Source organism: Marmota flaviventris, chromosome 13 (genome assembly GCF_047511675.1).
Source record: "Marmota flaviventris isolate mMarFla1 chromosome 13, mMarFla1.hap1, whole genome shotgun sequence".
NCBI classification, from domain to species: Eukaryota; Metazoa; Chordata; class Mammalia; order Rodentia; family Sciuridae; genus Marmota; species Marmota flaviventris.
The window spans coordinates 72,053,186-72,070,100 of NC_092510.1; positions in this window are offsets into that span (position 1 = coordinate 72,053,186).

A 16,915-nucleotide genomic window follows, 5' to 3' on the forward strand; every position below is an offset into this window, starting at 1 on the left:
TCAGATTTTAAAAGACTTTGGACAAAGCCTTCTGCAAAAAAAAACAGAGCAGGGAAAATGATCAGCACAGAACTATTCAACATGTTTTTACAGAGAGCCCAGTTAAACCAGGTGTGGCCAAATCCCCATTTTAAGCATGTGACAGCATTGCACAGTTGACCTCAGTGTCCAAGGGGCTAAATTTTCCTTTAATCTCCCAAATCTTTGACATCCTCTAAGACATCCCGCCTCCATAACCAGCTGCATCTGGCCATGGGAAAAAGCTGACTTGATTAATTCACTTCATCTTTATTGGGAGTATTGCAAAGTCTCCATTCAGGAATTCTCCATCCTGCTATGCCTTGAAGTCTCCCAGGTAGAGTGGACTAGAGGTGACTCCAGGGCCTGCCAGAGTTCAGCACCTCTGCATCAGGGCCAGTGACTTCTTGGGGAGTCACACAGCCCTCCTCCTGGTCTTTCTGAAAAGGGCCGCACCTATTAACGATGCTGGTGCATCCAGAATGTTCCTTCCTAGAGTGAGACTTTTCCTTAGAATGGGGCACAGCTGCCTCCTGGGGCTCTAATCAGAATGGGAAAGGGACTCCTATTGGTTAAAGGTCTTCCAGGGTTCGTCTATTCCTCCCATGTTCCCGATCCCTATCCCACTATGAATCAGCCTCCTTATATCAAAGAAAATATTCAGCATTTGGTTTTTTGGGATTGGTTAACTTCACTTAGCATTATCTTCTTTAACTCCATCCATTTACCTGCAAATGTCATGATTTTATTCTCTTTTATTGCTGAGTAATATTCCATTGTGTATATATGCCACTTTTTTTTTTATCCATTCATCTACTGAAGGGCATCTAGGTTGGCTCCACAGTTTAGCTATTGTAAATTGTGCTGCTATAAACATTGATGTGGCTGTGTCCCTGTAGTATGCTCTAGATAGGGCAGAAGGGTTGGAGGGGAAGGGAGGGGGCATGGGGTAATTAATGATAGTGGAATGTGATGATCATTACTATCCAATTTACATGTATGAAGACACAAATTGGTGTGAATATACTATGTATACAACCAGAGATATGAAAAATTGTGCTCTATATATGCAATAAGAATTGTAATGCATTCTGCTGTCATATATAAATTTTAAAAAAATTACATTAGAAAAAAAAAAAAAAAAAGGTCTTCGAGGTACCAGCCTGGTTTCATCAGCTTCACCAGCCTAAGGGGAGGACACATTCAGAGAGGTGAAACAAGTTGCCCAAGGACACTCAGGTGTGAGGACAAAGCCAGGTTTTCTCCCTTCCTCCTTGGGGAAAGTGGAAGGAGTCCCTGTCACTCCACTGCTTGCTGCCTCCAGGCAAGGGTAGCCTCTTCCTTCTCATTCCCCTTTCACACATCCTTCCTGGAACCCCACTTAGTCCCCCACCCCTGCCCTTTCTCCAGCCTCTGGCCCCAGCGTGTCCCCAGGTTCTGCCTGCGATTCTGCCACGTGGCTTGCTAAGCTGTCTGTGCTGAAGGTGCCAGTTACACTCTAGGGGGCCTAGTGGGCTCCTAGCTCACACTCCCTGGGCTGCCTTCTTTCCTGGGGAAGAGCTGTCCCCTGGGGAAAGGGGTCCACCAAGCTACTTGCCTGCAGAGGAACTGGAAGAAGACCCCTTTAGCCCTTGGAACTATTGGAGCCTGAGCCACTGGACCTGGGCAGTGAGGTGCTTGGTGGTCTTGCTGTTCGGGAAGGGAGAGGGGAAGTCCTTAAGTGCCTTCCGCAGATGGCACATCAGGAGAGGGTACAGGAAGTAGCATGTCCAGGAGAAATTAATAACCCTGGGCAGGAAAGTGGGACCCTGGGTTTCCCTCCCAGTTATACCACCAACCAATTGATTTTGCAGGTGCAGCCTTTCTGGACTGTATGTGTGAGACAAAGCCGTGGGACTAGGGCACATTTTCTAGTTACAGGTTCATAAGGATCAGGCTTCTCCAGTATCAGTGGGCGGTAGGGGACTGACCACTCCTAGTTTGCAGATCTAAGCACTGGGAGTCCCCTGCTCCAGGAAGCCTCTTGGTCTCCGGGAAAGCAGGAAGAGCTGGCCACTCTGACAGCTGCTGTCTTCTGGTATGGACATGTTTGGCATATGACAACAAGAGCCGAGACGGCAGTGGGCCAGGGGTGTTGTAGTAACCCCAGACCCTGCTGAGAATCCGGCAGGTGGACTCCCCTAGAGGCCCAGCCTACCTCTGTACTTCCTGTGGTCCTTGAAGTTGACTCCTGTGTCTGTCCTCTGCCCCTGCCCCTGTGCCTGGCCTGTGACCTGTCCATGACTTCCTCAGGTTCAGAGGCCCTCACTTGTTCAGCTAAAGGTGGGGGACAGGCCATCTCTTGTATCAACACTCCCCAGGGTACACTGTCAGGTAGAGGATGACAGAGGCCCTATTGGGCTCCTCTCTGGGACTCTGGCATCGGCTCCCCTTCCCCAGGCACTTGGCCAATAGCCACCAGGTCTTGTGCTTCCCCCCTCCCCACAGACCTGGACAGGCCTGGGCACTGGGTGACCTGCTGACAGTTGTGGCGGGGCATGCACAGTTCGGGGTGGAGCTCAGGCCCTGTTGCTGCTCCCGGTCTGCACAGCACCCAGCAACCATCCTGCCCGGCAGAGTGGCTTCACGGGGCTTCTCAGTGGAGATGCACACACTGTGGAAGGGTAAGGTCTTTGTCCCAGCTGATGGCTGAGGAAACGGAGGCTCTGAGAAGTACAGAGGGCCTGGCTGGGCCCAGGACCAGCTCTCCTGCCTGTAAGGACCTGCTCAGGGCGCTAAGACCCTTGCCACTCAGACTTTCCTTGTCCCCACGTCTTCACCCGTCCTTTCCACACCACCATCAAAGCCATCCTTCCAAGGCACTGCCTGGCTTGTCCCTTCATTAAATAGCCTTGAAGGACATGGTGGGGGGGGGACCCTAACTACCCTTTTTTTTTTTAATTTTTTATTGTTGGCTGTTCAAAACATTACATAGTTCTTGATATATCATATTTCACAATTTGATTCAAGTGGGTTATGAGCTCCCATTTTTACCCCATAAACTATACTTTCAGGGATCATTTCTATAGTTCGTTACTAAACTACCCTTTATTATGGGAATTTTAAAAGAAATACAGACCAGAACAGCCTAATGCCACACCATTGCCCACAATCACCCAGCAATTAAACCAGCTCCTTCTCTCATTTCATGCTGACCCCACCCACAGCACCCCTCTACCACACTTTTTTAAGCAAATCCTAGAAATCATACCATTTAATCTGTAAAAATGTTTATATTTATCTTTAAAAGATGAGGACTTATGAAATGCTACTGGTAGTACCTTTAACAAGACAAACAATATGAACAAAAGTCCTGAGTTCAAGTGTTCTTTTATGTCCCTTCAACATTGTCATTAGATCTCACTAGTTTCGGGGCTGGGATTGTGGCTCAGCGGTAGAGCGCTCGCCTAGCAGGACGGGACCCGGGTTCCATCTTCAGCACCACATAAACATAAAGGCATTGTGTTGTGTCCATCTACACCTAAAACAAAACAAAACAAAACAAAAAAAACTCACTTGTTTGGACTAGGTCTGAAATAGTTGATTTGTTTCTTAAATTTTTTTCTTTCTTTTTTAATATCTATTTTTTTCATTGTAATTGGACACAATACTTTTATTTTATTTATTAATTTTTATGTGGTGCTGAGGATCGAAATGCAGGGCCCTGCACACGCCAGGCGAGTGCTCTACCGCTGAGCCACAACCCCAGCCCTTAAATTTCTTTTAACCTCCAGATTCTTCTCCTCTATTTTTTTTTCATTGCAATTTATTAGTTGAATAAACTGGTCATCTATCCTGCAGAGTTAGTGTCCCCACAGTTCAGATTTTGCTGTGTGCATCCTCTGTGGTATTGGTTAACGTGTTTCTCCATGCCTTGTATATTAAAGAACACTCACCTCGCTCTGATTTGAATATGGCTTGTGCTCTCAAAAACTCATGTGGAAATTTAATCTCCATTATGAGATATAAAGATGGGACCTGATGGGACCTTTTGCAGGTGACCAGAGCTCTGCCCTCATGAATAGACTAATCTATTCGTGTAGTTGATGGATGGACAGGTTTGTGGTTTATCTTGAGAGTGGATCTGCTGTGAAAGCCAGTTGGGCCAGGCTAGCACTTCCTCTTTCACCCTGAGATGCCCCACCCCTTCTCAGCACTCTGCCAGCAAGAAGGCCATCACCAGATGTAGCCCCTTGACCTTGGACCAGAACCACAAGCCAAAATAAACCTCTTGTCTTTAAAATTCACCCTGTCTGTACTGCTGTGCTATTAACACAGAAAGACAGACTAAGACAGTCCCAACGTCATTATCTGATTAAATTATTTTTATTCCTGCCTGTTCCCTTGTGGTTCCTGGTTACACACACATAACCTTTTGTGTTTTTTTTTAATACTGTACTATAAATACATGTTTCTGTATAGAACTTTCATTGTAAACATTCTTAATAGCCACTTATTCTTCCAGAGTGATGTTAAGCCTGGATACTGTCTGACTATTTCAGGATTTGTCTTGTCTGTCACTATGATAGGTACAGTAAATCTTCCATGTCTCTGGTATAATTATTTCCTTAGGAGGGATGCCCAGGAGTGAGATTATGGGGCCCAAGTGGATGAGTGATTTTATGCATTCTATGCATATTAATGAGGTGAATCCTCAAAATGCCGACTGGTTTGCAGTCACGGGCAACGAACACACCAACCCTATCTCTGTGCTTTTATCTGCACTGGGTCACATGTCCACACTGCCCCTCCCTGCAATTTGCCCCTGATTTAATGCATGCAAAATGATCATGGGGTAGATCCAAGATGATCCCAAATTCTTTGCTGTCTCTTTCATTGAGAGGTGGAGTCCAGTTCCCCTTGAACCTGGGCTGGCCTTAGTGACTGGCTTGACCAATGGTGTATGGCAGAAGTGAGGTTCAGAGACTTTTGGTCTAGGTTACAGGAAGCATTGCAACCGCTGCCCAGGTCTCTGGGGATGCTTGCTCCAGGGGGTAACAGCTACCACAGAAGAGACCTGGCCGTGGGGGAGACTGCAAGCTAGGAGGCCCACTGTATGGGCCAAGACCAACAGCATTCTTAAGACACTTCATAATAAAATGGGCAATTTCTCTTCTAAACTTATTCTAAACTCTTTTAATAATATTTCTTCTGCTTAAAACATGAATAGATCTATTGCTAACTTTTTAGGGATTCCAACTTTATTTTTAAAGAAAGTAGAAGATACAATAACATTAAAGAAATTTGAAAACAAGGTAAAAATCCATATGCCTACCATTCTGACATACTGACAACTATATTTCTATGTTTCCTTGCTGTTTTTACAACTCATGTGTTTAAATATTTTTCTAGACTTTTGCACCTAATATTTTATCAGAAGCCATTTGTATGATCCTTCATAAGTAGCATACCCATCATTTTTAATGGCTATAGAAATTTCTTCAGGGTTTATACTAACAACCCTTCTTCCCTTCTTCGATATTTGGGTTGATTCCAGTTTTGCACTAAGCTGCTCTTTGATGGATAGTTTTCTGCGTATGGCTTTTTCCATATTTCAGGGTATTTTCTTAGGCTAGTTTCCCAGAAGGGGATTATTGAGTCAAAGCATATGAGCATTTTTATGGCTTCAAAGTATCTTTTGAAGAGGGTAGGTGTTCCATTTCATGAGGTCCCCAAATGTAAAAGAGGAAATCTGGCTTACAAAAAAAAAATCCCCTGCTACACATATATGTTAATATTTGGGCACAGGGCTATTCTGATAATTTTCTAAGTAGTTAAAGCATGCCCTGTGGAACTAAACAAATATAAAAAGTTGCTTCTCATTTTGTTTTCAAGGAGTCTTTTCTGAGATGATTCACACGTCTACGCTCTTCTGAGGAGTCCATGAAGTCAGCTCTGCCGTTTCCTCTTGATTCACAGACCACAGGTATCCAGGAGGAGGGGGTTCTGAGGGATTGACCCCAGTCAAGCTGCAGGACACTCATATCACTCAGTAATGTACTGGGATTTCTTCGGACTCAACTTGCTGTTACAAACTTGCATCTCCCACAGAAACCCCTGTGACTTCTTATGGAAAGTGGAGACCTCTTGAGTGGCTTTTCTGGTTTTACCTGAAAAGCAAGGCAGGAGATCCAGAAAGCTTGTGCGCTTTTCTGAGGTGGGCAGGTGACATGGAACTAGAGTGGCACATGAATGTGAGGCCAGAAAACTCAAGTTCAAGTTCATGCTGTACCCCTGAACAGCGTCTGAGCTTGGGAAAGATGGCTGCCTTCCCCCTGAGTCCCAGTCTCCTCACCTCTGGAATGGGATAATAGCACATGTCCCCAGGGTTCTTATGATGACCCCATGGGGTACGTGGTCAGGACACTATAAAGGTCCCTACTGTGTGGGCTGGTGAATTTTCATTTCGATCATAAGAACAGAGGCCACAGCAAAGTTAAGGTTTTATTTTGTTGGCTTGTTGGTGGGGAAACAGGAAATCTCCTGAGTCATTAGGATCAGGAGCCCTGGAGTGGTGGGGGTGGCACTGCGGGCAGGTCTGGTCTGGCTCTTCCAAGGCACCAGGGTCCTGGCAGAGGGAATATGGAAAACACTGAGTCCCCAAATCCAGGAATCAGGAAGCCTATGGTCAAGACAGGGAGGAATAACCCTGAAGGGGTGGAGGCAGCCCATGTTCTCTGACAGTGGTGTCTTTTTAACCATTCGACAGTAATGTGGTAGAAACAGGAGGAAGTAGTTGAAAGAAGAGATCAGACTTTTATGACTGCAGCCTAATTGGCCAAGGAATGGTCAAAGGGCTCTCCCCCGACCAGTGTCACAGGCCCCACCCTGGACCCTGGCTCTGTTCCTGTGCTGCTTCTGCTCTGTTAGAACCTGGCTATCCTGTGGCTGGAGGCAGGAGCCAGGCTGCCCATCTGGCACGAGGTGCCAGGCCCAGGTCAGTGAAGGAAAAAATACTCACCAACTGCGCTTTGGCTTCCTTCAGGGTCCTTGCTCCACCCGTCCACCCTCACAGGGGCTAGTTTCTCTGTCCACCATGATGCAGGAGTCTTAAAGGGGTAGGACCCACCCCTCCCCAACATGGGGAAAAGCAAATACGTGGCAGGGCCCGGGGAAGACCAGGAATTCGGGGATGCCCAACTGTTTCTCTCTCTGTTCCATCATCTGGTTTTGGGAAAGAGACCATGAAAGGTTTAGCTCACTAGAGGTCATGGGGCTTTCTCTTTAGCCCTGAGATTTTTCAAAGTCAAGCAGCACTCCTGGGAGCAGACAGTTTTCCTGGTGCGATTCCCCCACGTACCCACCACAGGACTGACCAAGGGTTTTGAAATACCTTGATATGGGTAGTTGCCAACTTGTGGGTCATGAAATCTATTGAATGAGTCTTGATCAACTTTTTTTTTTCCCTCTCTCTTTTAACAAAATGGAACAGAACAGAGTGGTGGAAAATGTCTGAGTTCATGGCATGTAGAAAGGGCAAATATTGCTACATGGAACTTTTGTTTCTGATGTGTGTGTTTATGGGATTGTATGATCAAGGGTCACGGTCAAAAAAAGATTGAAAGCTACAATCTGAGAACATTTCTCAGGGTGCACCATTGGCAACTTTGTTGGGATATTTCCTTGTTGAGTGGGCTGCATCTGACAGTGCAGAATTTAGCACCCTTGCTCGGCCAAATGCCAGTAGCATTTTCCTTCATTGGGACACAAGAAGTTCCCCTTAAGCCCATATTTCTAAATACCCCCTCAGAATGCTGCTGACCAGCTGCGAAGCCTTGAACCTGCAGGATGGAGGGTGGAAGCTACAGCTGTTGCTGTTGAAGCAGCTCTGCCTGCACTTCCCAGCTGCTTCCAACATCCAGCAGGCAGGAGGCAGGAGGGCAGGCAAGGGGTACAAAGCCGGGTTGTTCAACCAGCCACTCTCAAGAGAAAGGTGTGGCCCTGCCATCAAGGATCAGTCAGTGATGCAACGTTTATCTCTTTGGACAGATTTCACATCCTGCCTTCTCTGGCTTATCTCCAGAACATATTTATCAACTCTTATCTTTCCAGAGACAAAAATAGCACTCACGTGTTGGGCTTCTGTAGATGCTGCACTCCTTGTTACAGACCCTGGGGGAGGGCAGCCATTGTGAGGGCACTGATGGGCGGAAGGCAGGCAGCCCACAGGTGCGGGGTTTTGCCCATGCCCTCCTCAACTGGTCTCCTGGGCAAGTCTAATAGTCCCTGGGGGATTCCTCAACTCTTATTTCTTTAAATTAAATAAAATTGCAGCAGAGAGCCTCTGATTGATTTGGCCTTGGGATCAAGTGCAAAGGCCTTTCTACTTTTGGGGCTGCTTTCTCTCCAAAGTCTTGGATCCTAACGGTCCTAATCTAACGGAACACATTTTTTCTCCCTCTTTCAAGGGTGTGGCAAGTGGGAAAATCCATGCCAGAGCCGTCTTGGCAGTTTGTCTGAGCTGGAAACTGCAAAGGCATCATTGTGGGGTTAGCATTGGAAACGGGAAAGTGTTCTTAGGCAAGAAATTCCAAGACAGAGTTCAGCAACCAGGTGCCACAAGAAACACAGATGTGAAACTTCAGGCCAGGGGCCACAACGCTTCAGTGTGCAAGAGAAGGACTAAATCCCGGCTCCTCAGGCCTTCCCGCAGACATTCTGATTTGGTAGGTGCTGGGCAGAGACTAGGAATCTGCTTTCTACCTTCTTTCCACAAAGTGTTTGGAGGCAGGTGGGCCACCTGTTGAAATATAGTCTGAACCGTGGCTGAACAATGCCGTCTGAAGGGTGGCACCTGGTAAGGCAGTGCTTAGCACACAGTACTTAGGACAGGTCATGAGCATGAAGCATCCATTCCCTGTTCTCCTGGTTTGTAATGGTCTTGACTCTGAACATCCCGGGACTGGACAAAGAATACTGGACCCGAGTCAGGACACTTGGCTGTGGCTTTCCCCTGGATAAACCATGACCCTGGACAAGCCCCTCCCTCCTGCTCTCCCTTTGTTTGAGCAAAATAGAGCTGGGCTTGAGGCTCTCTTGGCCAGATTTGATATTCTGTGAAGCTCCAAGTTCTCTTCAGCATTTAAGCCAGTTCTCAGGAAGCTTGCCCCGACGCTGTGCTCTGGTCTCTAGGAAGCTCAGCTGTGGCTCATCATAGCCTCCTATGTGTGCAACCTTTGTTAAGTTCCACTCACCAAGACACGGAATTCAACTCAGTCGATCCCATGAGCCTCTGTTTTCACCAAGCGGCCATGCGTTTGGTCAGCCCCAGTGAACACCTTGCTGTCAATGCTGGGGACAGGGTCTCCCCACTGCTGGGCTGTAGATACCTCCAACTGAGTATGAGGCCTGATTTCCCTGGTCTGGGGCTACCCCCCCTGGAAATGTTTCCCTGGGTGCTTCATCATATAGAACCTCTGGCCTCACACTCTCCTGATGGCCCTGATTCTCTCACTTCTCCATCCTAACCTCAGTTTCCCCCAAATGGAGCCTGAGATAGAGCGCTCTGTGCTACCCAAGTTCCAGGCTGGGTGAGGTGGTGCATGCCTGTAATCCCAGCTGCTTGGGAGGTTGAGGCAGGAGAATCATATGAGTTCAAAGCCAGCCTTAGTGACTTGGTGAGACCCTAAGACTGTCTTCAAATAAAATATCAAAAGGGCTGGGGATGTGGCTCAGTGGTTAACCTTCTCTGGGTTCAATTCCAGGTACCAAAAAAAAAAAAAAAGAGTCAAGTTCCAGGAAGAAGGCAGGAGGATGGGGCAGGGGAAAAGGAAGAGCAGTTAAGTATTTAATACACACATGTTCACATTCTTGTGGGACTGCCTCTTGAGAAGCTGCTTCTCAGCAGAGTTCAACTGGGGAGGAAGGGAGGGATACTCTTTATCCATCATATCCATCTCCCATTGTTCAAAAGTTTGCTGCATCTTATTTCTTTTGCGAGGGTCTAATGTGTGGACACTAAATGAACCCTGCAGCAGGTGGTGCCTCAGGATGGGTGGAGAAGCCTGAAGCAGGAGGGAGAGGGAAACACCGGGTATTCCCTAAGGCACTGCCTGCGGTAGCCATGGCTGGTCAGAGGCTGTACTGATTGATCTCTGCAGCAAAATCTGTCGCAAGGACGGCCACTTGAAGGTAGGTAATGCGGAGGAGACGTGAAGTGGTGCACTGGACCTGTGGATTTGCTTTCCAGTTTCTGTTACCTGCAATCCACTCTGGTGCAAAACATCAAATGGAAAAGCCCAGAAATAGACAATGCAGAAGTTTGAAATTGTGTGTTTGTCTGAGTACAGCGTTCTCCGCACTTCATCTCATCATGTAGGCTGTGTATCATCCACATCTTCACAGGAAGGAGGGGGAGTACCTTCAATAGGATGTTTTGAGAGAAAGAGAGAGAGAGAGAATATCATATATTTTTACTACAGTAAGTTGTTATGATCTTTTTATCATTGAGTAATTGTAATCTCTTCCTATGCCTCATGTATGGATTAAAATTTTAATCATAGTTATGTATTTATAGGAAAAACAGCATATGTAGGGTTCAGTTCCATCTGCAGCTTCAGGTATTCACTGGGGGCCTTGGACTATAGCCATGTGGATGAGGCGGGACCCCTCTTTCAATTTTGTGAGAACACAATGTCCTCATCATTTTCTAAGGGGAGAGGTATAAGTTAAATAGCCAGAGTTCCTTTCAAGTTCACAGCCAACTGAAATCTCTGAACAGCAACAAAGTAAAACAAGCTACAGTTCCCTCCCTCCCAGGATAGCTGCTCCCACCTCCTTCCCCTCCACCATTCCAGAGCGGCTTTGTTCTTGGCCAGAGCTGTGGATGATCTGTCCCGCTTGGCCAGATGAGGTGCTCTGGACTTTTGCCCTTTAAGGGTCTGGTCTCTTAGTTTCTTTGATTGCTTCTTGTATTCATTTGCCATCAGTTATGAGATACAGGAGCATGAAGTAATACCCCAGGACCCTCCCTGGATTCTAGGCATAGCCTCTCTGCCCATGGAAAGTAGCTGCCACTGTGGCTCCTGGTGGCTCACTGTCCCCATAACACAATCACTCCTTTTTTGCCTACTTATTTATGAGGAGCCTCAAGGGACATGGCAGTGGTTATAGCTTCAAGCTTAGTGGCCTTACTTTGTCTCTTGGGAAAGTTCTGCTGGACCCCAGCAGCTCTACCCAGCAAGAGCACAAAGCTTCAGGGGATCACTGGGAGAGTGAAAGGGCTCACTCCCATCCTACCCTTTGGTTTCCAGACCCAAGTACGGTTGGCTCTTTGTATCTATGGGTTCTGTGTATGAGGATTCAACCAACTTCAGATTAAAAATTTTTGGAAAAAAATTCTGTCTATAATTGAACATGTACAGACTATTTTCTGGTCATTATTCCCTAAATAGTATAGTGGAAAAACTATTTATACAGATTTTGCATTGTAAATATAATTAGTATTTAAGTAAACTGGAAATGATTTAAAATATATGGGGAGATGTGCATAAATTATATGCAAATATTAAGCTGTTTTACATAAAGGACTCGAACATTCCATGGATTTTGGTATCCATGGAAGTCCTAGAACCAATCCTCCATGGATACGAAGGGACGACTATACTCTAGTTATTGGAGACACAGCCACAGGTATTGGCATCAGCCACTGTACCTAGCCCATTCTGGAGGAGGTGCCACAACTCTGCATCAGGTTGTCCCTAAGCTGTGCCCTAGGTGAGCCTTTCATAGGTCTTTCCACCATCCTACCAAGCACTAGCTATTCCTGGATGGTACATGCTCAAACCATCGGATTCCTCGGTCATTCACCCTTTATCACTCTTCCTCTGAGACAATGTGGTATGGAAACTATGTGGGTAATGCAGGCATTCTGCAGGTCTCAGGATGGTGGCACTGGCAAAAGCACTTGGTCAGGGAAGGCAAACCATTTTTAGGTTGATGCTGATCACTCAGAACAGAATCTGAGGAAGCCAACCTGTCACCAAGTGGTGGGCGGGTCTTTCTGAGGAGTGGTGCCGTATGGAGGGCTCAGTGACAGCTCCACATATGGCAGGTTTGGTGCATTCAGCAATGTCAGCAGCTAGATCTGCTTTAGAGGGATGGGGTTCATAGTTTGGGGCATTTGCTTAACATGTACCCAATGCTGTCACTGTTTAAGGCTGCTCCATGTCAGCCCTGGGGTAGCCAAGGAGAGAGACTGACTGACATCCACGGGATGGGTCATCCTGTCCACCTCTGTGGCGCAGGGTCTTCAGTCAGCACTAGAGATGCAGAGACTAGTACATTTGGGGCTCATTTCCATAGGTCTATCCATATCACTTTTTTTTTGGTCAGCTTTTTTGCTGCTGTGACTAAAAGATCCGACTAGAACAATTGTAGGAGGAAAAGGCTATTTTAGGGCTCCTGGTTTCAGAGGTCTCAGTCCATAGTCCATTCCTTGGGGATCCAGATGAGGCAGAAGAACATGGAGGAAGAGTGTGGTGGAGGGAAGCTGCTCACGTGATGATCAGGAAGCAGAGAGAGAGGTCTCCACTGGTCAGATACAAATATATACCCCCAAACCAACCTCAATTCCCACCTCCTCCAGCCACACCCCATCACTTCAGTTACCACTCAGTTAATCCCTATCTGGGTTAAGGCTCTTACAACCCAACCATTTCTCCTCTGAACCTTCTTTCATTGTCTCACACGTGGGCTTTTGGGGGAGACCTCACATTCAAACCATAACACTCTTCCCTAGATTTCCTCTTCCTGTATCATCCAATGTATTCTCCAGGCCCCTGATCAACATTCAAGACCTGTGTCCATTGCTCAGACATCTACATATATCTAAATGTTCCACTCCTCCCCTCTTAAAAGAGGCTGACCAGGCACAGCACTCAGTTGTACCCAATGGAAGGAGTTCTCTTCCCCACTGTGCTTTAGGGTCACCCTGAGAGGCTGCAAAGCAGCAATAGTCCATCTTCACCCAGCACCCACATATGGCACCAATCCAACTGACGCAGCCTGAGTTTTCGCTTCTCTGTGCACTAGTTGTAGGAAACCACCCTCCACGCCATAAGTGTGAAGTACGGGTATAAAGCAACTGATGACATGGAAGTTTGAACCACCTGTTCACATAATTTGCATGTGCCTTCTAGACCTGTTTAGGTCTGCTCTCCAATATCTAACTGGGGTAGACATACTGAGCTTCCTGCAAAACCCTTACAGTAGCAACTTGACTTGTAGTATCTGGTTAAAAAAAAAAAAAGTCAAATGGAAATCCTTGGGACTATCTCTTCCCCATGACTTCAAGATAGTAGATCAGAAACAATACCACCTCCCAGGAAGTACTTCAGAGAAGAGAGACACCACCAAGACTTAAATGGTGCAGGAGCCAAATGGATTGTGGGAGATGATAGTGGATACCATAAACTTGGCCAGATGGTAGCATAAAGTGCAGCTGGCATGCCAGATGTAATATCTTCACTGGAATATATCAACATAGCTTTCTGCACATGGGATGCAACACCATCTGGCAAATACAACATGAGGAAGATTTAAAAAACAATGTGCTTTTATGCCAGGGGCAATGGCACACATTTGTAATCCCAGCAACTCAGGAGGCTGAGGGAGAAGGATTGCAAGTTCAAGGGCAGCCTCAGGAACTTATCGAGGCCCTAAGCAACTCAGTGAGACCCTGTCTCAAAATAAAAAATAAAAAGAGCTGAGGATGTAGTTTGGTGGTAAAACATCCCTGGGTTCAATTCCCAGTATCATAAATAAATAACAAATGCACTGTTATGTGCAAAGGACAGTAGTTCATATTCACTATTTTACCCTAGGTTATGTTATCCCCAGAATTATAATAGAGTCCATAGGGGACTTGTCCTTCTGACACACCACAGAATATAAGGCTGGTGACAGCATGCTAATTGGAGCCAGTGAGGTGGAAGTGACAGCTACCTCTGTTAAGATACTCCATTAGGATGTGTGTGTCCAAGGGTGGAAACTCCATCCCCTCCCTCATACTGGGCTACTCAGACAGCAGCATCTGGAGCAAAGTCTTAGGTGCCTGTATTGTTTTAGGGACCACGATCCTAGGGAGCAGAGGTGAAGGGAAGGGAGGGAAAGAAAGGAAGGAGGAAGAGCCCATAAGAGGCAAGAGATGTGCGCGATGGTTTAGGAGATGCCTTAGTTTACTTTCTGGAGCACTGCATTTGAAGAGGAAGGAGGAAAATGTATTTCCTGGGTTCCACTGGCTGAGAACTTGTCCCAGGTAGTGTAACTGTGCTGCGCTTCCAGGTTGCTAGCTCATGGGTGCTGAGCAGACTGAGGATGTCACACCTAAGCATCTGCAGGAGGTCCTGGGGTGGAAGTCAGGAGGTGCAATGAGGGCATAAGGCAAGGGCTGTGAACTGAGCCCGCCTGAAGTTGGTGAATGTCCAGGTAGAGTTGGTTGCAAGGAGGGAACTGGGGTTAGAATAAGTGGCCAAAGACTCTGAAGCCAGGGGATGCTGTAAGAATCTGAAATGGTTATCTCAATTTGGAGTCAAGGAGTCCACCAAGAGCACTTCCTTTGGTCAGTTTTCTTAAGAAACACTGGGAAGAAAGTGGCAATAAGAGGCAACCATCGCATGTCTGTGTGTTTTCAAGAGCTGAGCAAGGGAGCCAAGGGCTTTGTCTACCGACTTCTGCCCAAGCTGCTGCTTGGGTGGGGATGGGAGAGGCATTAATTCCCTGCCACTCCTGGTCTGCTGTGTTGGTGGGCAGAGCAGGCTCCGGGTAAAGCTCCCAGCCCCAGACCCTCCCTGTCCACCATCAATACCAGCTAGAAGATGGCCACCCTGCACATAAATGACTGAACAGGGCACTGACCATGGAACCCTCTCTCCTGATTTTCCTTTCCCCTGTGGATTGGTAGATTTTCAAATCCATCATCCTCTATTATGCTGAACAAATCAAGTGTCTTCAGCCTGTGGCCCTCCTTGGCATAACCGAACACATCGAGGTGTCATCAGTGCAAAAGGAAGCAGCGCCTCTGACTTATACCCCTAGGCCCCCCTGCAGAAGCTGAAATATGACTTCAGAGGCTGCCCAGCACCCCAGAAAAGCAACCTGGGAGTGCAGAGCCATTATACTCTGTGGGGTGAATCTTTAGGCAGTTGTGGGTTTAAACTTCATTGTTTTATCTTGATTATCCAAGAAACAGAAAATAAAATTTTTTGCTAATTCTAATAAATTCTTTTCTAGTCAGCTGGTGAAGTCTGTTCTCCCTTTTCTGCTCATTAAGTCAGACATTAAGGCCGCTTTGGGTATCTCCTGTGAACTTTCTCTTCACGACTCCACTGAGAAGTATTATATCCCATGAGCTGAAGAAACTCAAGTTCAGAATGACATGTACTAATTCTTGGTAACTTCTTTCCAAACCAAGTTTGGGATGCTTCTTACAGATTTCTGTGTCCATTCCAACTGCTCTGAGACAGTCTGGGGAGTTTTTTTGGATGCAGAATTTTCTGGGATGTTTGGATGGATTATAGGAAAATGGAACGGCCTATTCATTTGGTGGAGTCCGGGAAGATCTGGAACATAAAATCCGTCGTCTACACGTCTCGGTCTCACAGATTGTACTGCACCATGGTAAACAATTTAGACTAGCTTGGGTATGACATGAAGCTTCCTCTTAGCCATTTCTACAACTTCACATTGAATTGCAGGAAATCACTTAAGCCCTCACACCACTGTCTGGCAGGAGGTGCAATGCCTCGCTTGGCTTCCTGCCCCATCCCTCCCACGCCTGCAGCTGGGACCAGTTTCACCCTCTCTCTCCTTCAGCTCCCAGCCCCAGACCCTCCCTGTCCACCATCCATACCAGCTCATAATTCCCACTTCCAGGCAAAACTACAAAACGAGAACCCTTCTTGCCTATGGACATGACTGGAGGTACACAAAAGAGGTTCAAAACCAACGGTGCTAACATGCATCTATTTCTAGTCCCTTCTAGGGGAGAAATGAGTTTCAGGAACTTAGATTCCAGTGAATTAAGTATTAAATACTTAAGCAGAACCAACAAACTATGAAATGTGCACATAGGACTTTGCTGCAGGAGAAGTAAAGCAATCTGCGACCTGATCCATGTGTATCTCGGACTGATAAACTGGACCACAAATCGGGTCCACCAATTTAAATGCAGATATACTTCATTCTTCAGGTAGCATACATTACTGAGGTGGGCAGGTTTATTTCTAAATGGCATGTTCGTTTTCATACCTTTCAAGGCAGATATACTTTGTATATTAAACATGTAGAAATACGTCCTTCCCCATCTTTCTTTAAATATGACTTAGATATGTCCCTGTATCTTTCATTTACCCATTTTTAACAGGGACATGAGCTGTCAGTCTATGCCAGTTTTTTCTTTCTTATAAGCAAAGACACAGTGCAAGTGTGGCTGAATGGCAATTGACTCTTAGCTTTGGTGCTGGGGGGAAACTTAGAGAGTGGTGGGGACTATGGCAAACTGAAAAGTGTGGCCTGAACTTAGGCAGCAGTCCCTAATCAATGCCAGTCAATTATCAGTGCAGGGAACCCAGGCCCCATATTGCTGTGTTTCCCAACATTTTGAAAAGAATTAAGAAGTATGGACTTGAAAGTGTAATTTCCTAATATTACTAATTTAATTTGGAGTTTGATGCCAGGCAAATCAAATAAAACATATCTGTGGGCAACACTGGGTCCATGGCCACTAGTTCGCAGTCTCTGGTTTTAACTGTCATACAGAACTACAGAACAGCTGTGTAGTCACAGTTGATGTGGCTTTTCCCTAACAATATGGTAAAATTGTTCTAAGAAAGTCAATTGTATTCCTAATTGACAGGTT